Here is a 25729-nt window from a genome sequence, read left to right as displayed (position 1 = left end):
GGGTAGCCTTTCATGTTCCGGACACCCCCAACAAGTCGTGACGCCAGCCCTCTGAGTCATCTACCGCAGGACCTGAGTCCAGTCCACCGCGCAAGCCGACGCCTGCAAGGGGACGCACCTGAGTTCGGGACCCTGCCGGACCCTAAACGGAAGCGAAAGCAAGTACCAACGTCCATCATGACCTTGCCCCAGACGACCACTCCAATCATTCTGCAGCAGCCCCGGGTGCCACCAACCTTCGACGCTTCGCCTGGCGCCGACCCCGAGGAATGGCTGGAGCAGTTCGACCGTGTGGCTGTCTTCAACAACTGGGACGATGCCATGAAATTTAGGTACGTCTTCTTCGCCCTGGAGGGACCAGCAAGAGTCTGGTTCGAGAATGAGGAAGCCAGCCTTGCCAACTGGGAAACCTTCAAGGAACAGCTTCTGAAGACCTTCACAAACGTCGTGCGAAAGGAGAGAGCCCAGCAGCTGCTACAGTCTCGCATACAACACCCAAACGAGACCGTTGCAGTGTATACTGAGGAGATGAAGCGTCTCTTCCGGCGTGCCGACATGAACATGAAGGAAGAAGAGAAGGTGAAGTTGCTTATGCGAGGAGTTAAAGAGCAACTCTTGGCCGGCCTCGTCCGCAACCCACCGAAAACCGTCGCGGAATTCGTAGAAGAGGCATCCACAATGGAAAAAACCCTTGACGCCCGAGCCCGCCAATATGACCGCCAGCAGCGCGTCTTCTCAGCAAACTGCCTGGACACCGTTAACAACGATAACCTGCGGGAGGTTATCCGTCAAGTTGTGCGAGAAGAGCTCCAACGATTGCTGCCAACGGGAACGCAGCCGCAACTTTCATCGCTCACTGACGTCATCCGGGACGAGGTTCAACAGGCCTTGGGTGTGACGCCGACACCCACGCAGCCACTGCAGCCCCCAGCCATGACTTACGCCGCAGCTGTGCGCCGCCCTGCCCCTCGACGCCAGGACCCAAGCCTCTATCGCCCTCAGCCAGCTGCGTTGGAGCGCCGCCCACTCGCCCCAACCCGCCCGTCCTACGAGCGACGCGCGCAGCCGAGGAAATGCGACGAGTGGAGAACTCCCGACCAGCGCCGCCCACTATGCTTCCACTGTGGCGAAGCCGGTCACGTCCTCCGGCACTGCCCATACATACGACTGGGCATCCGAGGGTTCTCTTACGACGCTCCATGACCCCGACCCGGGCAGCGACCAGCCGAAATCGAGGAGTTTTTGCGCCGGGAAGAATACTCATCGCCGAGCCGCCTATCACGTTCCCCGTCGCCATCGTCCGCGCGCTTTGTTTCTCCTAGCCGAGGTTACGCCGTGCGTGGACGCTCCCCCAGCCCCCGAAGGTTAAACTAAATAAAGCAGCCTCTGGAGGTGAGGTTGCTTCTAAGCGCAATGACAAAGATCCTCCATCGTCGAGTACTCAAGACCATGCCTCAACTACGACGACAACACCGACGACGATGACACCTACGACGACGACGACCCCTGCGAAGACGACGACCCCTGCGAAGACGACGACCCCTGCGAAGACGACGACCCCTACGAAGACGACGACCCCTACGAAGACGACGACCCCTACGAAGACGACGACCCCTACGAAGACGACGACCCCTACGAAGACGACGACCCCTACGAAGACGACGACCCCTACGAAGACGACGATCCCTACGACGACGACGATCCCTACGACGACGACGACTACTACGACGACTACTACGACGACTACTACGACGACTACTACGACGACAAATACGACGACAAATACGACGACAAATACGACGACAAAAACTACGACAACACCGACGACGGCACGACAGCATCTCAGCGACGCCGCCCACGCCCGGAAGTCGTACATGTCGTACGCCTGAAGCCATATTATGAACGCTAAAGGACTCAAAGTTTCATTCTCCGTGTTTATTTTCATTTTAAAGCATCGAGACGATGCTTCTTTGGAAGGGGGGTAATGCCACGTTTCATTGTAGTGTTTGTTCATACACGCTCAAGGCTGCAGGAAAGGGTTGTTATCACTTTTCTTCGTGACGCGAGAAGCTACCACACTAATCTCGATTGATCGCAGCCATGAAAGGCTGCATCTAGGTTTTTCCAGATTTCTGTAGATGATCTTGTCTTGTTATCTGGAAGTTTCCTTGCCGGCTTTAAATTGAGCGATGCCGCGAGCGGCGGACATTCGTAGTTCGACGACCGACGAGCACGTTTGTTGCTTACGCCGCCGCCGAGTGATTCAGTTATTTTGCGGGCGCAAGTCAGCCCAAATAAAGAGCTTCGTTTCCAAGACTGGCTGGTGTCTTCCTGACCACTGTACTGCCGTCACTACAACGTGACAATATCAAACCATGCTTAGCAGCAAAACGCAACAGCCACTGAGTAGCAAAGAAGGTAACAATTGGCTTTCACCTTCGACGTTGTATTGCGTCGGCCAGGAACATAAGATTTGGCATCAACGTTCAGCCTCACTCCGCATCCGCTGCGCCACTGCCGGACTTTGTGTACCCTTTACGGAGGCGGAGGAAGTTTTGCCTCAGGTAGCCACACCGATGCTGCAGCACTGGCACTGCATTAAACATAGGAAAAGAACATATTTACTTATTACAAACCAAACGCTGCACATAATTTTTCTAAAAAATGCGTTCGTCTGAAGGAACCTCACTACTGCCATATTATGCTGATCTCATTTCTACAGCCCAACATGAGGTTTATGAAAATTTGTGCGCAATGCCGTAGAAGTGAGCTATGAACGTTCACTTCAGCCTACCAGCTGGAGTTCGGCAGGGTAGCATCAAAAACAAACAGGGTCACTTCATCGCTGATTAAAGACAAAGCGATAGCAAGACACTCGTGCCATAGAGTGTAACCCGCTCCCATAGACACCCTTGCACGTGTTGGTTACAGTTCGACTCCCAAGCGAAGGCTGGCGCAAGTTGCGACTAGCAATTCTGTGCTAGTACTCACGCTGATTTCAACGCAATCAGTCAAGCACGTGTGCGCTAATTCCGGGGCCCACAATCTTTGCCCTAGAAATCGCCGCTTCACCGAGTGTGACAGCGAAACACCGGGAAAACGCTTCGACATGCCCCTTGTCCTATCGCATAAAAGCACCGTTGTCGACAAGTCGCTTGATGCTACGCAGGCTTTGCGGGCTGCAAGAATGCAGAAGAACGAAACGGGCAGCGCACCGCCGTCAATATTGTCAACGCTCACCCAACGCCATAATCGCACTTTTCTATAGTCGGATACAACTTAAAGGGTCCCTGAAACGGTGCCCATGTAGGCAAAGAGAAGTCGAAGTATTGATAGACACTGAACGATCCATCATCTTACCGCAAAAATTTTTGATCTACCTTGTGTGGAACCAGAGATAATGGCTATTAAAAATGACCACCAGCCTTTTCCCTCTCAACACGTACACCGGAGCGAACCATAAAAAAAATAAAGATTACAGACCGGGAAAATGCTCCGCCCACAAATACGTCATCGACGAGATCGGTTTGTTTACTTCCGGTTGACGCGCTCTTTCGCTCGCTCGCTCGCTTTCCCGCTGTCTGCTGTGTTCACTGTGTCTCTCAACCGTCTCTGCGGCTTCTCTCGTACTATGGACCCCGAGCTGAAGGAACGACTTTTGCGGATGAGCGCCGAAATGGGATTTCAGGCTTAAGGCGGGGACATATGTGCGAAAAGTGTGTGCGATTCGCTGCGGCGCGCCGTTGTGAACGACGTCGTAACGACCGATCGCAGCTCGTCGCCTGCGTCCAACCTGCTGGATGTCAACGACGAGCCGCGCGCGGAAAACGCAACGACGGGAAGCGGGAGCCAATACGAGCACGGAGAGCGGCAGCGTCGTGATGCCGTACAGCACGCTCCTCATTGCGCTGGGGGCCGAGCCACGCCAGGCCGGCCTGCCAGCCTTGATGCCGGCCGCCGGCGACTGAAAAACGCGCTAGTATTGTTTTTTTTCGTCCATAGCAAGTCCTTGAATAGATGCATGTCAAAAATGCATAATTTCTGACGATCGTTGGCCAATATCGAGTTGTTGGTAAAAGTGATGACTGCGATACAAGCACATTTCATCCCTCAGCTGCTTTGGTGCTGCTGCTACTAGGTGCGGTTCGCCTGCCGTCTTCTAGTTCCGTTGCTGAAGGCGTCGTGGAAATCGAACATATCTTTTTATAATGGGACGAGTGCGCAGTAAAGCGATGTGAAGAGTAGGCCTTTTATTATAGCGTAGGCGATTTCCGAATCGCCGTCAGCTGCGACTTCGATCCGAAACCAGCTAGGCCTAGCGACGACTAGGGCAGCCTGGGACCAGCGTGCAGTTCGTCGCGCGGCGTTGCCGCAGGCGGTGTCGTTGCCGAAAGGTCCACTTTTGCACAGGCATATTGTCGTTGCTCGAATCTAGGAAGCGTCCTGTCTGGTATCATGCCTGCTTTGTATTTTCTTGTGCGAAAGTGAGGTACGCCGAGCATGCCGGCCAGCCGGCCAGCCTGGATCCCGTCTGCCGGCGTCATAAAAACGAGCTAAAGTGTGTTCTTGACGTAAATAATAAACTCTGGGATAAGAAATGTGAAGAATGTGTCATTTTTGAGGATCGCTGACCAATACTGAGCTGCTGGTAAAGGTAACGACTGTGATACGAGCAAATTTCTTGCCACAACCGTCTCGCAGCTGCCGCTTGGTCCGACGTGGGGTCCGGCTCGCCTGGCGCCCGCTCGCTGCGCTGCTGAAGGAGTCGCGGAAAGTGACCATACTATTATTTTATTGTGAGATGATGCTGTTGACTGCAAAGCGATGTGTAGAGTAAGCCAAGCGACTTCCGAAGCGCCGGCCGCTGCGGTTTCGATGCCAAAGTGGCAATAGGCCTAGCGACGACCACGGCAGCCAGGCAGCAGCAAAGCTCGCCGCCCGGAGCGCCCGCGAGCGGTGCCGTTGCCGAAAGCTTGCAACATAAGCAGGCATGCTTTGTCGCTGCTCGATCAGTATTTCTGATAACAAGGCGATCCTGCCTTGTGATATTTGTACACCATCCCAAGCAGCGCTCAGGCACTGCTGCACGGCGGCGAAGGGCGACACCGGTTGTGAGCCGAGCCTGGGTAGAGAGGCGCAGCGATGCTCACCGCTCCGTGTGTCCCTGCTTGTAGTGGGGCGGCAGTTCACAAGCGACGATCGGTACGGCGCGGCGGCCAAGTTTTTAAGGACACGCCGTTCAGAAATCCGGCGCTGAATCCTGACGACGACGACTGCTCGCTCACTTCCATCTTTCGGCAGACAGTACCGAAGGGCAACACCTTGCCGAACCCTGGCTTTGCAACCAACGACATAGCACGGCCGGTCCATTTTGATTGCGCATGCGACGGAGGTCGCGACAGAAATCAGTAGTGCGGTGACTCCAAATCGCACTTCGATTCTCGATTCGGTTCGTCGGCGGCGCCGGCGGAGTGACACAAGCGGTACGAGCAGACGAAAACGTTGTAAACCGGAAGTGCAGTACTAATTTCTGACACCCAACACACAATAACCGCGTAAACATGCATATAAACGACAACTCTCCGTGCTGAAATGCGAAATAGTTCCGTGAAGAGTAAGAATGTGAAGTATCTAGAGCTCTTAGTTTGTTAAATGTGCGATTTCAAGTTGGCACCGCGAACCAATGATAGCCCCGCGCTGGTGACGTGAAGAGTACTGAAATGACGTAATGAGTACAGATTCGAGCGGAAGTTCACCGCCGCTGGTCGCCACAAGGCTCGGGAGCAGCAGTTTTTGAAAATGTATTATAAATTATCTACTCGCTTTTGATGTATTGTACGCGGCATGAACGTTCAGTGGCCTATGCTCTACATAATGCAACTATTTTTTTGCCAACCTCAGACACCCCTTTCAGGGACCCTTTAAGAAGGCAGCGGCTTTTCCCCCTCAAAGGAACCCCCTCCAGCCAATGGCGTCGGCCGATGCTCAACTGTAAAAGAAAACGCAAAGATGAAAACTGCCAGTCGAGCTCAACTTGTCTCAGGAAATGCAAAATTGTGAAAAACCTCTTGCACCTAGAGAAATATCTTTCGAGATACTTTGAGATCTGATGCTAGTGAGCATATTTGAGCATTTAGAAGTACGTGTATAGATTAGTTTATTAGCCACGCATGTCTGAAAAGCATAGAAAACAGAACAATGTAATCTGCAATACCTTTTGGGATATGCATTGCACTGCGACGACTTTTTGTACAGTTTGAGACCGTCTAATCGCCCTTCCATTCTGAAAATTTCATCCATCTGCCTTGTTTAGTTTAAAAGTTATTCCTGATCAAAGTTAGCGTTTTTTTTTTCGAAATACTTAAAAACGGAATGCAATACTGTTCAGGTAACCAGCACGTGGCAGTTCTGAGATTTTGCGTGAAGAAACTTAATACTTCGCTCTACGCGGCTAAGCATCGCCTTTACTCTACGGCTTTTGGGGAATGCGCAATGTCTAGTTGATTTTAGCTAACCTTCTTGTTCTCCTTATGAAGGGTACAAGCTCTTGAAACGTTCCGCGGCTTCTTTTTTTTCTGGCAAATATACTCTTAAAATGTCGGTCTTTCATTCTTTTAATAAACTTGTAACAATTGCCAACAAAAAAGTCCACAGAATACAAACAATAATAGCAATAACGCAGCGACATGCGATAAATGTAGATAAATCTAGTAAGTAGCGCCATCTACACATATGCACGTGTACTAAATAATCACAGTTCAAAAAAACAACGAGTTTGGCGCTGCTAAACATTTACAATCAGGAGGTGTTCACGAGAGCGAACGATATCTCTACGATGTCTGCACGTTTCCCTCGATTTTGCCCTATGTAGTGTGTGTCGAATTTCCGAGCAGATTTCCGCCATATTGCTTTGCTGGATTGTTTTATAGACCAGATTTTTGAGCCTCTCCTGGGCGCGGCCATTTTGCACCGACTGGCGCGCCGCGGTGCGGGCGTTTCTTTGGGGACTGCGGGGCTGCGGCAGTTCCGCGGCCGCGCCTGCATATAGCCGCGCTTCGGGCGCTAAAAAAACATTGTCGAGCATACTTCCGCTGTGTGGCTGTGTTGCAGGAAGCATTTACGCTATCAAAGCGATAACATTGACGCGTTTTAATGACATTTAGTGTGACATTCAGGTTAATTGTGCCGGCGCTTAGAACGCGCTCGTGCTTAATCGAATTCCGTCTTGGTGCTCCACCGCAAAGAAACTTTTTATTCAATATCAAGAATTAGGTGTGCGGCTAGTATGCAGTTCCAATTCCCATGCACTCTTATTCCTTCCTGCCGGCCATAAAGCCCCCCCCCCCCCCCTTCCACAAACGGCTTTCTTGTCGCCGTGCCAGTTTATCAACAAATTACCGCTGTGAGCTCAACTGAGTCGCAGCGCCAACAGAAAACAAATTTTGTCATGGTTTATGCAACCTGGTGCATAAAAACGTACTTTCGCTTAATTTATAAAAGCTTGAATAGATATGAGCAGCTAATCCAGCTTTCACTAATTCTGAGGTCCGAAGTCGCGTTATGTTATTCAGGAGCTCTCGCCGCGTGTGAGAGCGTTGCGTAGGCGTTTGGCTAAGTGTGGAAAATGCAATGAAATCGCGCATATTTTCCTATGAATAATGTAGATACCGCACCGCTGCGGTGGCTCAGTGGTTACGGCTCTCTGCTCTGGCCCAAAAGACGCCGGTTCGATCCCGGCCGCGGCGGCCGAATTTCGAAGGAGGCGAAATTCTAGAGGCCCGTGTACTGTGCGATGTCAGTGCACGTTAAAGAACCCCAGGTGGTCGAAATTTCCGGAGCCCTTCACTACGGCGTCCCTCATAGCCTGAGTCGCTTTGGAACGTAAAACCTTAATAAACCAAACCAAGCTAAGGTAGATACCAACAGCAGAAAGATACTATAGATAAACCTTTACCCCCCAGATACCTCTGACATGTGTGCGGAAAAAGCAGCTGAAATCGGTAGCGGTCGTGCTTACAATCCTGTGCATAAAATGTTCTGAATGGGAACAAGAGCAAGCTCAGCGCAAGGATGCTGAACACGTACTGGTGATCGAAAACACGCGCTCCGTCGGGACAACCTTCAGTCTGCAGCTCGCCTATCCAGTTACTACTCCACTGAGTCAAGTATATAGATCTACATTCTAATGCATAATATTATCATAGATGATATCGCACGTAAAAGGCGACAACAAACGACACGACAGCGCAGAAATCTGCTTCGAAGTGCCGGTTTCCAGTCGGTACACTACCTGGTCGACTACCCTCGGATGTCACGTTAACGAGTAACTGCGCACAAGATAACCGCAGCACTGTCTGGAAGAGGGCAAATGTGAGTAGTGACGCACAGCACACACCCTCATACGTTAGCTGATGGAGCACAAAACGGCAGAAGCGAACACGTAAACATGCGTTCTATGCGCGGCGCCGGCGCGACCCGCAGTCCCTCGGGCCGCGCGCGCCGACAGATGGCGACTGGCGTCGAGAGTAGGAATATGGAAAGAAGGCTAGAAGAAAGTAATCTGGGTTATAATCTATCGTACAGATTAGGCGGAAATGTAGTTGAGCAGCGACTCCCGGGTTTAATGTATGCGGACGATATTGTACTGTTAGCAGATAGCCAGGAAGATTTACAAACTTTGGTTAATTGCTGTGGAGACGAAGGAGACGCTCTAGGATTCAGTTTTAGCGCAACTAAATCAGGTGTGATGATTTTTAACGATACAACTGATCAGGTGCTTACAATACAAGGCCACGAAATACCCAAAGTGGCCGAATACAAATACCTCCGGATATGGCTAAACGAATGGCAGATATACACGGAAAAGCATGAACAGGCTCTTAGGGCAAAAGGACGAAGAGACGCCGGGATAATGAAACATAGGGCATTATGGGGGTACAACAAATATGAAGTACTAAGAGGTATTTGGAAAGGAATAATGGTGCCGGGACTTACTTTCGGCAATGCGGTTCTGTGCTTAAGGGCAGAAGTTCAGTCGAGATTAGACGTAAATCAGAGAGCTGTTGGAAGATTAGCACTAGGTGCCCACGGCAAAACCACAAACGAGGCAGTACAAGGGGATATGGGCTGGGCATTGTTCGAGGCACGGGAAGCTAAGAGTAAAATACTATATGAAGAACGCCTGAGGAAACTGGACGATAACAGATGGGCAGCTAAGGTATTTAAATATTTATACAGAAAGAACGTTGACTCACAGTGGCGGAAAAGAACTAGAAAACTAACCAGTAAGTAGGCCGGTCATGAGGACGGAGAAAGAAAGAGCATTAAACGACAGGTCAAAAACGCGGAAGTAAAAATTGGATGAATTCAATGGAAAAGAAACATAGTGTAGAACTATATCGATTCTGGAAAAGGCAGATCAGGAAAGAATTTTTCTATGATAACTCAAGAGGCAGTGCCCTACTTTTTGAAGCTAGATCAGGGTGTCTTAGAACGCGCAGCTACAAAAAGAAATTTAACGAAGAAGATGACACATGTGCAGTGTGTGGTAGATCTGTGGAAACAATTGAACACCTCATAATCAAATGTGATGGTATCCATCCGGATGTCGATGCAGTCACAGTCACTCTTTCTGAGGCCCTAGGGTTTAAAGATAACAATGGTCATGTAAATAAATCTGCAGTGGAAGTCAGCAAAAAGCGATTGGAGGATTGGTGGCTGAAAAGCAGAGATGTGGAATAAGGTTAGAATAGTAGGAAACCGTAGGCAAAGTTGATGGAGAATCTTAATGAGAATTGCCAACACAGTAAACAAAAAAATAATAAATAAAGAAAAGCTGAGCATGGTGGCAATTGCCACCACCCCGTTTCAAAGGGGGCGCTCCTATCCATCCATCCATCCATCCATCCATCCATCCATCCATCCATCCATCCATCCATCCATCCATCCATCCAGGCGCGCGTCCGCAGCCTGCGTGCGAGGGTAAAAAAATCTGGTCTATAGCGTAAAGCTAGTAAAGCCCGTGGTAAAGCCACACTACGCGGGTCAGAGCCGAGTTTTGCGCGAGTGGGCGCCGCCTGTTATGCGCATGCGCGAGAACCGCGTGACGGCACGGGAGGCGCAGGTCCGCAGGTGCGTCGCCTCCTCGCCACAGCCAGTGCGAGCTCCTCGCTGCTGGCGCCGCCAGCGTGCACTCCTCTCCGACGCGTGACCTCGTGTTTACGACAGTTGCGCCGCGCGCTACTGCGCATGCGCGAGGAGGGTGCGCGGAGAAATTACGATCGCGCTCAACATGTAAGCTCTGGTAAGCTAAGGAGAGTCGAGCCGCTGCCAAACAGCGCAGAAGACTGGAAAATGTAAATTATTCCGATCCCGAGGTTGTCGCCTGGCAGTTCGCCGTCGAGCAGCCAAGGCGAAACGTGCGGCCGAAACACCGGAGCGCTTTACGCTACGTATATCCAGGCATAGCACAGCTAAGCCACTGCCAATTTTTTTCACCTGATGCTACGAAACGCATTCTGGGCGTCGTATTATTTTTCGAGGACATCTTTGGCATTGCTAAAGCGACAGGAAAGGGAAGAGACAGGCTTTCGCTTCGTACTGCCGGTTGTTCGTTGTTCCGGCTAGCGCTGTGGAGGGGAAGTTGGAGAGCGCTCGATTCGCCTGCACTCACTGCACCAGCTCGGCAAAGTTCTGCGGCAGCGGCGGTGCGGCGGGTGTGTACCGCTAGTTCCAGCACTTTGAGCGCAGTTTGGCACTGTCTGCTTCCAAAATGGATGGTCGAGTGCAGGCCTGGTCGTCGCTAGCCTTTGCGATGTCAATGAATTGCAGTCAGCTGTTTACAGCCTACATCAGCGGCAGTCAACATCTCGTACCTCATGAAGAAATGTGTAAACAGCACATCACAATAACATGTTGCCATGAACCAGCCTCGATCCTTTTCTTTGGAGAACTCGAGCAGCGTTCTAGCTTGTCGACGAGTGAAAGTTATTGAGTCTCCGCCATTTATCACAACCTGCAAACCATCATCTGCTTCCATGGCGGCTGCAGCTGCACTATTTCAGCACTAACCATGGAGCAGGTGCAGTTTTCCTGAACTAGACTCGCACTTCTTTCAAACGAATGCCGTGGTTCAGAGGGCGCATTGTTCCACCGCTGAAATGAATCTATGTGATATATAAGTCGGGTACAACTCAAGAACGAAACAGCACATGCCCATCAAAGGAGACCGCCCAGCCAAGCGCGTCGACCGAACAGTTTTCTGTTCGGTCTCCACAGGTACGCCGCGACAGCACCGGTGGAGTCTGAAGCCGCCACGACCGTCTGTTGCCGAATATGACCCCACCTGTAACATTCATCGCTTTTGCGCAAAAGACGCTCTCGCGCGGACATATGCGAAAGGTGAGCACCCCAGCCCTCTCCCCCCCCCCCCCTCCCCCTTTAGTGGCCAGTGCAGCTGAGACAATAAACGGGGGCACCACACCTACTAGTACCTTCGCCTTTCTGCCTGTCTTTTCCCCTGCTCCAGCTCAGGTGCTCCTAGAGACGATGGCAGATGCCGGGGCAGCAAAATCTTTTCCTTTCTTTTTGCGTCATTATTCTTTTAGCCTTATCCCGAACAAAGGACATTCACCCTCGGCGACACGGGGACAAAGCGCCGACTTCTTCGCTCTCTTTCGCAGGCTTGGCTGCATGCACAGCCACACAAATCGACGTGATTGGCTGGAGAGCTCCCTCTGAGTTGCGTGTGCCGCTTCGTTCTTTATACCCCTGCTACACGGGCGTTTCGAATGTCTTCCAACCGAATATCATCCGACTCGAATGCCAAACCAACGCTGCTACACGAAGTTTTTCAACGGCATTCGGTTCAGATGATATTCGAGTCGACGGAGCTACGCGGAGACATTCCAGATTTTGGAATGCCTTCGAGCCCGAACCGACCAATAGCCGTCGCCGCTGCCGTCGCTTCGCCCCGCCCCCAGCCGAGCGACTGCTTTCGGCTCTGTGGCTGTTCATTTCGATACCCGCTGCTCGCTTTTTTCTGCTGTTTGTTTAGCAAATAGTTCGTGTTCCGTCTAAGTGAGTGCTTGCAGATAATAGTACACCCATGAACATTTACCGCGTGTGCATGAAATTTCCCCAGGAGTGCGCCGATGAGGACGACTGCAGTCATACTGCTGTTTACATTGGTTTACATCGCTTCGTATGAACAGCTTGTGCTCGTTTGCAAGACACAAAACGAAATATGCGCTTTAGTTCTATTAAATAATCTCTTCTCTTCTGTACCGGCTGTACCCGTGCTTGTTTACGCAGTGCGAGAATCTGTGGGAAGCGCCGTCGCGATCGCTCGCCTGAGAAACACTTGACAGCCGGGTTGTTGACATCGGATGATCGGCGCTTCTCACTAGTTTTCTCGGCTTCCTCCGACATGCCCAGTTCTTTATTTTAAACTACTTTATCCAGAAGTATGTTTGGTAACCGTTCGCGCTAACTGATATGGCCTAACTTGTTAGTCAGAAGCTAGCGACGGCGACGACTGCGGCTGGCCGTAAAGCACTGCTCGGCAGCTCGAGTCACACCGCCGCTTCCCGTTCATCATATGCGCGTCCTGCGATGTAAGCGATAGTTGATTTCAGGTCGCTGTTGCCAACACTACACTCGGTGACCGTTTGCATTCGCCAAAGCTTGTGATTCGCTCTTCACAACCACCGCAATCACAGATCCAACCCGGCGGACTCGCTAGGCCTAGTCGTCGCGGAAGGGAAGGGAGCCGTCGTCGACTGAAATTAATTTTTCAAGCGCTTATCGCAGCTGAGCGTTCAGGTGTGCACATGTGAAATGTAGCTGTTCGTATCGCTCATTTAGAAGCGCGAACATATTCACACGGCCGCCTCATCATCGTGCTTTCGCTCAGCCGCCGACAAGGCTGACCGTCCGCCGATCGGGTTCGTCGGTGTCGTTGGCCTGACAAATCTGTCCCATTACAATGATATTATAGTAAACTAGATATTTCACTATAATGACATCCTGCTGGTGAGCGTAATATAAAGTGTCGTTGTCGGACTAGTGTGACCGCCGCCGTCGTCGTCGTTGTACACTAAAAACGAGCTGAGGCTTTCGAATGCGTTTGGAAAGTGTCGTGTAGCACCGCGGGAGTCCGTCGAGTCCGAATGTCATTCCAATTCTCGAATGTCATTCGACTCGGATGTCATTCGAACGTTGCCGTGTAGCACAGGTATTAGTTGTAACCGACTATAGTGCTGAGAAGGCCCTTTTTCGGGAACTGGCACAAAGGACCGCCCCCTCCCTTTGTTGCGCGCCCCTCCTGCAGGCAGGGTAGACTAGCGCCGCAGGAAAAGTAATTCTCGGAAAATGATTACAAGCACGTTATAAGCGGTGTTTACATGACGGGTTGAGTTGAGGATTTGAGCTGAAAACCGGTTACTGGGTTCAAGTAAACACCTAACAGTCGGGTCCGGGAGTCGAGGGAGCGAGTCCAGTCAACTCCGCTGCAGGGGGCGGGTTGACTCACCCCAACAGCAGATAGCACGTAAACCGGTCGGAGTCGGGTTAGTGGAAGGGGAGCTGATAAATGCGAACCTGTTATTCGCTTGCGCCGTAGCGCCTCCGAGGCAGCAGCCGTACATGCCGCAATCTTCCAGGCTGCCACTGCCCTTTCCCGCTGCGCCGCTCGACGCTTGGTGCCGCTGCTGTTGAACCGGTCTCGACTCGCTAAAATCGAGTTCATGTAAACATGCAGTCATGTTGGGCTGACCTTGCTCAACTCGATCTCCTGGCTCGACCCGCCGAAGTCGGGTTCATGTAAACGAGGCTATAGTTGCCTGACAATAGACGGTGTGAAAATAGCAGTTGTTCCTTCAGTTTCCAGGTACGTGCGCGTGGACACGCACACATACACACACACATACGCGGGCGCACTTTTTCAATCTTTGATCCAACCAAATCGAGGCAAATCGACGCAAGGCAAGAAAGATATACATTTCAGCACGCGATGGAAAATTCTGGAGGGAATAAGCAACCTAATGATGCGAACTGCAAGCAAGAAATACGTACGTCTAAAATGAATAAGAGCACGCAGTTGAGGGTCCAAACGAGAGAGGGGAGGGGGTCGCCCTTAGTGCCTACAGAACTATTGCTTTGTAGCCGACCCCCTTTTTTTTTGGCAGCGTTCCTGCACACCTCGCCCCCCCCCCCCCCCCCCTCCTTCTTCGTACAATGTCTATAAAAAGTCTCGAGTCCGCCTCGTGAATGGTATGCATCTGTATACTGTATTTTTGTGAACCTTGGCAAAATTCCATCTAAGTTGATCGGAATTGGTTGCAAGGTGCCGCCGCATGTACGACGAATATTTACTTCTGAGGTAAACACATTCCGACACCCTGCGGTGCTAACCCCCTCAACAGCAATTTCACGTCTCTTGCGCAATGTCGATTCATCTCAAGGGTAAACAGAAATTGACAATTGCCCACTTCTCTTTGCCTTTTTCTTTACCAACCATAGTTTATAAGGTTGGACAGGCATCCGCTGAGCGTTGACTAAATTGTTTAGCTGTCTTTGTTATAGTTTTCTTGTCATAGATGCAATATCATTTGATAAAAAGATATATTTTTTTCAGCGCTAGAGTTTGCAGGTTACACTCTAGACCAGGAGTGTTCCGACTACTACTAATATTACTACGCATCAACAGTGACGAAGTGATTGCACGCGCAAAAGACGAGGGCAGAAGGTAGGACACAAGAAAGGCACCGATTTCAATTATAAGGTTCATTGAAAAAAAAAACGCTAGAAATATTTACATGGGACATAAACATAAATGATTTGCTTTATATCAGACCTTCCTTATTTTTGGCGTCCGCTTTCTCTTTTCGCTTACTTAGTAATTTGCGCTGTGCAATTATGTCGACAATTATCACTAACTCTCCCAAGTTTCCACTGTATCGACGTTGTCCCTTTTGCGATGCGGGCTGGGCAGCATTATTTTTTTCTTTTTCTTTGCTCCCACTAATATATGTCACAACATTGAAAACAGTAAAGTCTGTAGTCGGGTAAAACTCAAGATCGAAACGGCACATTCCCTCAAAGGAGGCCCTCCAGATAGTAACATCGACGGTACAGCTTTTTGTGGCTACTCAGCCAAGGCTAAACAAGAGAGGGAAGGAAACGGTCCTCTGTTCCCGTGCTGGGCATCCTTATCCCGAACAAGGATCACCCCACCTCTGACGCCGTTTGGACAAAGACGGTACCCTCTTTGCCCCGGCTCTCCAACTTTTTCCCTGCACCCTTCCGGAACCATAGACCGAATAAAGGAAGCCCCACTTTCTGCCTTTGGCAAGGGACAGGCAGAGAAAGAAGCATGCGGAACCACCCCAGCCAACACCTCCCCCCATGCACGACGGGGACTAGCAGCCGGGTTTGCCATGGTTCGTTTGTAATCCTCTGAAGGCAGGCGCAGCAGCAAAAGAACAGCCTTCACGAAGCACGGGTCAAGAAAGGACCGGACACGTATCTCGATATCACAACCAAAACCACTCTCGGGTCGCTGGGGGCAAGACGGGTACACACTTTCTCAGTGATGGATCAGTGTCGTAGCCTGGTGGCGCAAGATAGCGGCAGTGGAACCGCCACCTTAAGTTTTATCCGACTATAGACGACGGAAAGCATTTGACTGCCGCGAGTTTGTCCGCAGATAGAAACTAAAAGCACTTGCCACTTTGATTCAGTGCACTTGCGATTTCGAGCCAGGCGTCGTTTTGGAGCTGCTTGTCACGGTATGTTTTCAGTCGCTGGTCGTACAGAACCGGCCTCTGCCGCACTTCTTCAATGAGCAGCTCATCGGATAATTCAGCAGGGCGTTCCGCATTGATCATGATGAAGCTGCGGACAGACCACGACACAACACGAGCGACCCGAAACAACGTACTGTCGGAGCAGCGCTGGTCAGAGCTTCGGATGGAGCGTCGATTTGCGCGCGAAATTTGGGCAGGCCGGAAGCCTCGTGACCAGAAAATGAAAGCCGAAACTGACGTACGCATTGGCCTAGCAGTAACAGTTGCATCTGTGCTTGTCGTAAAAGTTGCGGGTCCACCAACATTTACGTCCACGCTGACAGCAGACTTTACGTACTTTACGCTCAATGCAACACTCGTCTGAACAGACTCATTGCGTTTTTTACGTTTACGCTTACGATCCTTACCAACGATCCGTGCGTAGCGCACGTAGTCTGAACGCGGCTTCGCTGCTGCTGCCGTTGTGCTGCGACTGAGACCACCGTCCCTTCTTCCCTCCCGCTTCTTTTTTTTTCCCCCGTCTTTCTTTTCTCAACGCGATCGGAAACGTCGGTGGCGGGCGGCAACGCCTCTTCTCCCCCCTTCCAGTTCCATTTTTTTTTTACTTTAAGTTTTTATTGTATTTTTATTTTTTTGTATTTATGTTTTTAGCCGTTCTTCTCTCCCGCATCGTTTGCTTGTTTCGGTTCATGTGTTCGACACCTGTGCAGTTCAAGAGAAGCAAGAACCCTTTATCTTCAGTCTTGAAAAAGGGCAGGCTCTGTCCGAAACGTCCACTAGCAATAATTGTCGGGCCACTTAGCCTCAACATTCGTGCAAAATTACTGGGCCAATCGTTTGCCGCAGAATGTTCTGGATGGTGCCATTCGAATCAGAGTTTCGTTCAGCAGAAACGTACTAGTAGAGTCTAGCTCCGGCAGGGATTCTAAACGGCGTCTTATGTTAGGTGTGTTAACGCGCGATAATCGATGGTTGCCTGAGTGTTGGCTCAATATTTTTGCGCACTGCAGATTCGCTGAAAAATATGAACCCTCGTATGCCGCATAGGCCTGCACATATTTTATGCATTCACCGAGTTGTGATTTTTAATCATCTGTGAACAGGAATTTGACAGCAGGGATCCACGCCAATGAGGTGCGTCAAAGTTTAGGAGCGCACGGAGTACCCCATGTTCATTTCTGGCGTTACACGCACATTAGGGTCCCATGAGATAAAATGGGCGTGCCACGAGGCATCCTGGAAGCGTCTACCTTTGTTGTTTCTCGCTGAACAGCAAAAACAGGCTTGATGTTAACAGACAGGGCACGAGAAGAGAAGCACAACGTCTACGTTCTGCGCTGTTAACATCGGGACGGAAAAGCAATGAGCCGCCGCGGTGGCTCAGTGGCTATGGTGCTCGGCTGCTGGCCCGAAAGACGCGGGTTCGATCCCGGGCGCGGCGGTTGAATTTCTTTGGAGGAGAAATTCGAGGCCCGTGTACTGTGCGATGTCAGTGCACGTTAAAGAACCCCAGGTGGTCGAAATTTCCGGAGCCCTCCACTACGGCGTCTCTCATAGCCTCAGTCGCTTTGGGACGTTAAACTCCATAAACCAACCAACCAACCAACCAAAGCAATGAGCCCAAACTGCTGTTCTGCCAAAAACAGGCGGAAAACGAGCGCATGAAGTGATGGTAAATCGCGTTTCATAACTGAATACTAAGCACCAGTAAGAAAACTTACAATCTCAACCTTTGTGGCACGCCAACAAATAGGCAAACCAAGTTCCACACTGTCAAGGAAAAAAAAATCTGCTTAGGTTAATTGTAGAAAACAGCTGTTCTAAGAATGCGCAGTAGTTGAGGCAGTATTATGTGCACGGTAGTGCACTTGTTTCCAACTAATAATTCGCGATCGATTGAATGCATAACATGTCCCTCTGTTCTTTGCTACCACGAGTTCAGATTTAGGACTCTGTTTTCTGCAAAGCGAAAACTGCCTTTCTGCAGCCTCTTCATTACCGTTTCCGATAAATCTTGCTTACAGAACGCATTGCTTAAAGAGAGTAGTTTTTATTCAATCCAAAGCAGCTCCAGTCAACATTACTGACAACCTACTACCTGGTTATGCTTATGATGGGCACAAAAAGAAAATGAGGCACTGCGAGAATTGTATCGTAACACAACCCACGCAGTTCAACCAAAGAAGAAAACATACAGGGTATCTCAATGCTCACTTCGTAACAGTTTAATACTTCGCTTATTCGATTGTGAATTATGCACACAGTGTGCAGCAAACTGAATGTACAGGTGCTCACAAAAGTTTTCGGAACGCCAATATCACAAAAAAAAACGTCAATTTTCCTCGCTGACAACAAGCGCAGCCGGGCACACAGGGGCGCATTGTGCAGGCCGCGCTGGGAGCTACAAAGCACGCACTTTGTTGCAATTTTCGTGGTTCGAAAACTTTTGTGGGCACCTGTACAGAAGGCAAAACGCTTGTCGAGAACACGTTCTGGGCGTGTTTCGGGCTGAACACGCGATATCTACAGATAACATTTGGTTAAAAGACCTCCTAGATGTTTGCAAACAAGCGAAGTGGTGCTGCAGTCGCTAGCGGGCTCACGGTAGGCAAGAGGCCAGGGAGTGGCGTCGAGTTGAGGTGGTGCAGCGCCGGTTTTCAAGGCTTGTAGGCGCGTTTTGAGTTTCTGAGAATCATAGCAATGGTTGATGCTTTTAACTTAGTATTCCTCGAAGTACAGGGACTCGAGTGGGCCATGTACGACGTATTTCGCCACAAGCGTTTCTGCCATTGGTTTCTACCCTATGCACTGAATGAAATAAGTTTTTGACACTCTCCACTAGCCAGAATGATTTTACCTCGGGAGAGTAGTGAGGGAAGCACTGGCGTTTTGTTGGCAGAGCCGACGTGCGCTCACCGTTCTGTTGACACGTGACGCGCAGTGCGAAAAGTGGGGACAGCGTCTACCGTGTCGCGATCTCATCTGTCTAGTGTAACCGCTGTTTTTAGCCGTCAGATCAGGCACCAGCCAGGCTGACTTCTCCCCTTCTTAAACTGGTCGATTTGGTGAAATGTTTGGATTCCTGAAATTATATTCTTTCCTAGCCCTGGGTCTTCTGCTTGGTGACGAAAAATTACAGCAAAATACTCAGCATAAATGCATAAAGTTACGGTTTTTAGATCAGTGGTCGTCAATAATTGTGCGGTAAGGGGGTTTCTTATGGTCCTGGCAGGTCGCGAACTCTGCGGGTTTCCGACGACGGAGCACCACAATGGTCGCATCACTTCGAAGAAGAGGGATCAGGGGTTTCGTTGATTTCAATGCCGCATTTCTTTGACCAAAAGTGAAAGCGAAAGAAACCATAAACGAGGGAATAAACTTACAGGTTTGTTTTGTGATCTACCACAATTTCTGCGATTGGCATCGCTCACCGTTCGTAAATTTAGAACGAATGAAAATACAATGATTCTATTAATCACGAATGATTCCAGTGACGTTGAGAAGTGCAATAAATCTCTCGATTTTTTTCCTACAAGAGCAGTAGTATGTTAGTTATTTTTATAAGAAAAGTTTTCATCTAACTATGAATGCATAAGTACTGAGAATATAAAAAAAAAACAAGTAATACCGCCTTCATAGAGAACAGGGCTTTGGGAACATGCTGGCAGAAAAATTTCCGCACTTCCCACTTAATTATTCAAGACCCGGGGGGACTTGACGAGGGTGTTAATGGTAATTACCCATGAACTGTACCAAGTATAGCTGAAAATAAAACGCATTACTGAACTTAGCAGTGGAATTTCATATTTGCACCAAATTTGGCTACATATTATGCATCAATAAAGAAAACACTTTTCATTGACTCATCCCCTGTCAATCTCGCTACGTGCCTCTGTCGGTAGCCCGCCTGCGGTTGCTTCTTTCCAAACAGGCTTCGCGATCATGTACTACTTCATGAAGCAGCTTATGACACCTGCATGATGCAATGAAGAGCATGTGGTTTTTAGCACACTTACAGTATACGCTGTTTAAAGCATGCCAACGACCGCGCAAGATTGTCACAACTTACCAGACTTCTTTCTACTAGAATCAAATAATTTGGTCGGTCATGTTAAGAAATAGTTTCAAGTATATATTTAATGCCCTAAAACATGCCATTATACATTCGTATAACTTGTACACAGGTTAAAAACGTGCTCTGCTATCAACAAAATAATGCACTCCTCAGTGGTGAGTGACCCTGCCTGCGCCCGTGCACACCATCTCAGGGTGATAAATGCGTGCACAGCTACATGCATGTTTTTTTTTCCTTGCGCAATTTTAAAGGTGCACTAAAGAGGAATCTGAAATTGTCTTTTTGTTGCGGGAACTCCATCTACCTTCTCCGAGCATTCTTAGAAAGTATGAATTATTGTCCTGTGCGGCCAATTTCCTCATCAAATCGAATTAAATGTCCTGGCTCCCGTCTTTTTTTTGTTTCAACTCTCCTTCGAAAAGGGGAGGAGTCAGCCAGTGCTGGAGTTCCTTTCAGGCTTTCGCATTGGAGCTTCTATTTCGCTTTTATTTTGTTTTTTAGGTTTCTCTGAATGAATAGTTTCATTCTCAGACTACGTAGCCGGAAGTTAGACCCTCGGAAATAAAAATACGCGCGGTCTATTTGCTTTCGCCGATCGCTGCATATCACTCCGCCGACGGCAGAACAGCAAGCCGCCACGGGACTGGCTGAAAGGCACCCCGCGCGCTTGGCTGACTCCTCCCCTTTTGGAGGGTGAGTTAAAAACAAAGGGCGGGAGCAGGAACGTTTAATTCGATTTAATAGGGAAATTGGCCGCGCAGGACAATAATTCCAAGTTTCCTCAAATGCTCGGAGCATGCAGATCGAGTTCCCGCGGTAAAAAGACGAGCTCAGAGTCCTCTTTAGTACACCTTTAAGCGTACCATGATGTTGTTCAGGGGAATGAGCGCAGCAATTTCCCTTCTATGAAGTACGTTGACTGGCAGCGTCGGTCGACACCCAGACTTCGTGGTTTTACTACCGCGGCCCAGACTTTCTAATGCGGCATTTATTTTCAAGCAACCTAGTAAGTCTAATCTAATTTTCCGTTTTAAGGTACTACGCGGATCCAACAGTGACGCAGCTGGTCAGTAAATGCTGTTTCTGCAGTGCGCAGGCATGATGCAGCCGCCTCTAGCTGAGGCAGCTGCGGGTAGGCACGGGCAGGCGGAACCTGCCTTGCCTACCGCGCGAAAGTCGGTACTGACATCAGCGCCACCGCATCTTCGTGACGTCGCGGCATAGTCGCGGGGTGAAGGAGGACTTCCTGGTTGCAGCGGTTTTGGGAGCTGCGGAAAAGGCAGTTCGCTCGTTCTAGAGATGCGTTTTGCCTTCTGTACGTGGAGCGCCGAAAAAATACTTACCAAATTTTTAAAGGCGTGTCAGCCCACCTCTCTCGACACGTACCAGAGTTCCTGATATTCGGAAGGATCTGTCCAGTTATGTGAGCGAATAAGGCAGAATAATAATAACGACAAATTTCTTCAGAAAGAGATTGCCTAACCTAAATCTATTTTTGCCGCCGCGGTGGCTCAGTGGTTATGGTGCTCGGCTGCTGACCCGAAAGACGCGGGTTCGATCCCGGCCGCGGCGGCTAGATTTTCTTTGGAGGAGAAATTCTAGAGGCCCGTGTACTGTGCGATGTCAGTGCGTGTTAAAGAACCCCAGGTGGTCGAAATTTCCGGAGCCCTCCACTACGGCGTCTCTCATAGCCTTAGTCGCTTTGGGACGATCAACCCCATAAACCAAACCAAACCAAACCAAATCTATTTTTTTAACGAAATTAATATGATTCCGCGCTATTCTGGGCGCGGAGGCAGTACGACATGGCGGACCAGGCAATGATGGTGCCACTGCCACGGCGTGTGCACAGTAGAAGCAAATTTAAGCTTGGCGGTGTGGTATCTTTCCTATAGGAGCTTTAGCGCCTAGATAAGAGGCAATAAGTCACCTTCAGTTAATAATATGAGCCCATTCTCGAGTTTCACTTCATTAGAGGCTCGAAATAAATTATTTTGACTATGAGCATGAAAGTGCCAGTTCGCAAGTGCCGCAAGAACTTCATTGGCTTTGTAACTTGGAGCAAACTCTGCAGATTGAAGTGCAACAGACACTTTGAACTAATTTTTCCGCGTTGTCACTTCTTTTTTTTCCTTTGCCGCGTTTCTGTGCGGCGATTACCGTCTATACGCGGGTAAGGGCCGGACTTCATTCCCAATTTTGGTTGTCTTCGGCGCTGATCCGAAAGCGGAATTATGAAGAAATTACTTTAATGACCCAGGCAGTCTGATGTTATATTTGATGCCTACCCGAGTGCGGCCCTAACAGGCATAAATAAAGTATGTGTATTTATTTTGCGCTGATCTTTAAGGACACAACTGAAAAAAAAAAGAAAGCAGTTAGTAACTACCGTCCGTGACGTCCTGTACTACTACGCTTACCAATTACAGCTGCGAACGAATTCTGATTTCTAATGTTCGGCTGCACCAAGAAAACCCGAAATATCAAGATACTTGAGCCTACGATTTCGTCTCGTGATTAACTCATTGCTCAGGTGAAAAGAAACTCTATAAGACCATTCTATTTTTTTCTCACGGAGGAATTCTGTACGGTGGTTCTGAATGTTGGCGGAGCTTCTCTGCAGATTGAGTTGTATCCAACTATAGTTCATCTCCAGCGTGCATTCTTCCCATATGCGCTAATAGAAAAGGCAATGTACACTGCTGTTTGAAGCAACAGCCAGAGGGCCATCTCAGCGTCATAGAACCGCCGAAAATTGCGCTCAAATTGAGTCGTCGACTAGCTGAATAAAAGGACTGTGGTCGAGTGAGCAGACGACAGGTGTCAAGAAAAATTTCCGGTTGTTCAGCCACTTTGATCATTATATCCGGAAAACAAAGAAACTACTGTGAAATTCTTCTCATTCATATCGCCATTTCGCACCCACATTGTGGCCACAAAGGCGTGTTTAGTCTATATTATGAGAACAAAAGTAACTGCGCAAAAGGACGGGACAAGAGAAAGAGAACCACACGGGACAAACGCAGACTGACAACTGATTTATTCCACCAACTCCTCTTCCCTTCAGCAGCAAAGCGCATGCGCACCAACCACAAAAACAAAAAACAGAAGCGACACTCATGTCGTGAAATCAAGGAACTCGAACTCCTTGCGGTACAGGTGTACTGAAGCATCGCTAATACACTTATCAGGCCCTAACCTCGCGATTTCCAAGGCCTCGATAATTTCTCGTTCTTTTTTATCCCTCGAGCGTCCGATAATCTTAGTCCTATCGAAAAGCGGATTACAATCTCTGTCATCATGCTTGCAAGTGTGACAATGCTTAGGCAGATGCTGCCCCCTTGAATCTTCTAAGGAATTTGCGTGCTCTAATAATCTAATGTTGACGCAGCGGCCAGTTTGCCCTATGTAGAACCTACCACAACTCAGGGGAATCTGATAAATTACATTGCATTTACACTGTACGAACTTATTCCTGTGGTTAATGCCACACTCAACCATCTTTTGCTTATCTTTTCTCGCCAAATTGCACAAACGCGACAACTTGCAAGGTGCAGAAAAAATGACGTCAACGCCGAATTTTCCGGCGACCCTCTTGAGGCCATGCGAGACCCTGTGAACATAGGGCATAACTTCGTATTTCCGCCTCTCCTGTGCATCCGCCCCCGGAGGTTTTGAGTTTGGGCGGAAGGACTTCAACAGGGACTCAGCGACAGCCTGAAGAAGGGCCAGCGGAAAACCAGCAGACCTAAGGCGATCAACCTGAGCCTCAAAGCTAACCTGAACTTTATGTGGACAGGACTTGGCTAATGAAGCCCTGAGGCAAGTAGATACAATACCCCTCTTGACCAGCTTCGAATGGCACGAGCGGGTACTATCTCACGACCGTATCGTTCGAGTGTTCCGATACGTTGACGACTTTTTAATTCTTTTAAATATTGACCACAACGACGACTTGGCCCAGGTGGCAATGGAGGTTTTAGCATCTTTTAAGTCAGCCTTTCCGAGTTTTAATTTTACCATTGAACTTCCTGAAAACTCTTGTTTGCAATTCTTAGATTTAAAATTATTTTTTAACGATCCTGACCACCTCTGCTGGGCGTACATGCCTAGGTCGAAAAAGGCACTCCTACCCTTTAACTCGTGCCATTCGAAGCTGGTCAAGAGGGGTATTGTATCTACTTGCCTCAGGGCTTCATTAGCCAAGTCCTGTCCACATAAAGTTCAGGTTAGCTTTGAGGCTCAGGTTGATCGCCTTAGGTCTGCTGGTTTTCCGCTGGCCCTTCTTCAGGCTGTCGCTGAGTCCCTGTTGAAGTCCTTCCGCCCAAACTCAAAACCTCCGGGGGCGGATGCACAGGAGAGGCGGAAATACGAAGTTATGCCCTATGTTCACAGGGTCTCGCACGGCCTCAAGAGGGTCGCCGGAAAATTCGGCGTTGACGTCATTTTTTCTGCACCTTGCAAGTTGTCGCGTTTGTGCAATTTGGCGAGAAAAGATAAGCAAAAGAAGGTTGAGTGTGGCATTAACCACAGGAATAAGTTCGTACAGTGTAAATGCAATGTAATTTATCAGATTCCCCTGAGTTGTGGTAGGTTCTACATAGGGCAAACTGGCCGCTGCGTCAACATTAGATTATTAGAGCACGCAAATTCCTTAGAAGATTCAAGGGGGCAGCATCTGCTTAAGCATTGTCACACTTGCAAGCATGATGACAGAGATTGTAATCCGCTTTTCGATAGGACTAAGATTATCGGACGCTCGAGGGATAAAAAAGAACGAGAAATTATGGAGGCCTTGGAAATCGCGAGGTTAGGGCCTGATAAGTGTATTAGCGATGCTTCAGTACACCTGTACCGCAAGGAGTTCGAGTTCCTTGATTCCATGAGATGAGTGTCGCTTCTGTTTTTTGTTTTTGTGGTTGGTGCGCATGCGCTTTGCTGCTGAAGGAAAGAGGAGTAGGTGGAATCAATCAGTTGTCTGTCTGCGTTTGTCCCGTGTGGTTCTCTTTCTCTTGTCCCGTCCTTTTGCGCAGTTACTTTTGTTCTCATAATGTCGTACCAACTAGCCCCTCACCGCACTCTTTTAGTGTATAGACCGGAACGAACTGAAGCTTGATGAAAAATCTTCCGTTTGCTGCAAACGTCCGCCTCAAAACATAACCAATAAACTTGCCATCACCTCAGCGTTTAAGCACTGCAATGCGGCTGAAATGCGCTACGAGGGTCGAATAAACAAGACACTAATCAGGAATGTAGTGGCTACGCGGTGTCAACAAAGTACGCCGCTGAGGAACACACGGGTCATGGGGCTGAAACGACTTGCCAATCTGCCGAACTGCAAAGAGAAATCGTCTAAAAAGTGGTCACAATCGAAGGGGGACGATGTGAGGATGCCGGGCAAAAAATGTGGTGCCAATCGGATCGTTAGTTAATTAATTGGAACCAAAAAAGCGACCAAAAGTGGACGTGGTCGGGGCGCGAGTGGCGCGAAGTTTGAATCGCCGGAAGTGTCGTAACACGGGACGCCCACACGTGTCCTACCACGTGTTGTACAACGTGACCGGAGGCGTGGGCGGAGCCAAAGCGGCGCCAAATTTGATTGCCCGAATGAACACTTGGGTGAACCGACTGGGGGGGGGGGGGGGGGGGGGCAGTGTAAAGTTAATCGTATTTTAGTCAATACTTAACAATGAAAAAAATGTCGAGAGTAAATGGTGATGAATGAAGGTGCAGTAAGTGTGAATTAAGGCGAATTAATTATAAAATAAGGTAGGTTAATGTGGCTACAATCTGATTTTATGATACATTGGGGTGAATTGAGCTAAATTAGAGAATAAATTGGGAAATA

At 49.2% G+C, this 25729-nt stretch overlaps 1 pseudogene; it reads right to left on the bottom strand.

Annotated features, from left to right (window-relative positions):
- The window catches only part of LOC149345103 (uncharacterized), a 31237-nt pseudogene extending 15350 nt beyond the window's left edge, over positions 1 to 15887 (bottom strand).
- Positions 15888 to 25729: the final 9842 nt, after the last annotated feature.

The sequence above is a fragment of the Amblyomma mixtum genome, chromosome 5 (assembly GCF_055824585.1).
Source record: "Amblyomma mixtum isolate Tamu chromosome 5, ASM5582458v1, whole genome shotgun sequence".
Taxonomy (NCBI): Eukaryota; Metazoa; Arthropoda; class Arachnida; order Ixodida; family Ixodidae; genus Amblyomma; species Amblyomma mixtum.
Note: the sequence above shows the minus strand (reverse complement) of the source record. Positions and strands in the feature narration are given on the sequence as shown.